We start from the raw sequence: 371 nt of genomic DNA, 5'->3' as shown, positions 1-371 counted from the left end.
AGCTTTTATCTAATCCTTAAAAGATTTTAGGGTTATCTCTTCAGATGGGGGAATATTAGAGTAGCCAAAAGCCCCATAAAAAAATAAGAAGAAAGAATACAAAAGAAGAAAAAAAAAAGGGATGGGGAGATATGGGAGGCATTGGAGGGGAGGGAGTGGGCATGGAATTGATCAAAACACCTTATATGCATGTATGAAATTCTCAATAAAGTTTTTTTAAAAGCTAAAAAAATGTTTTTTTTTTATTGTATGTGTGAGTTTGTGCACCTGAGTGCAGTGTCCAAGGAGGCTATCAGGAGGTTAGTCCTGAAATAGTGGAAGGCTTGTCCTCCTGTAGAGTTAGAGTTGCAGGCAGTCGTCTGTCACCCAGG

The sequence above is a fragment of the Nannospalax galili genome, unplaced genomic scaffold (genome assembly GCF_000622305.1).
Source record: "Nannospalax galili isolate Female #2095 unplaced genomic scaffold, S.galili_v1.0 scaffold538, whole genome shotgun sequence".
NCBI lineage: Eukaryota > Metazoa > Chordata > Mammalia > Rodentia > Spalacidae > Nannospalax > Nannospalax galili.
Note: the sequence above shows the minus strand (reverse complement) of the source record.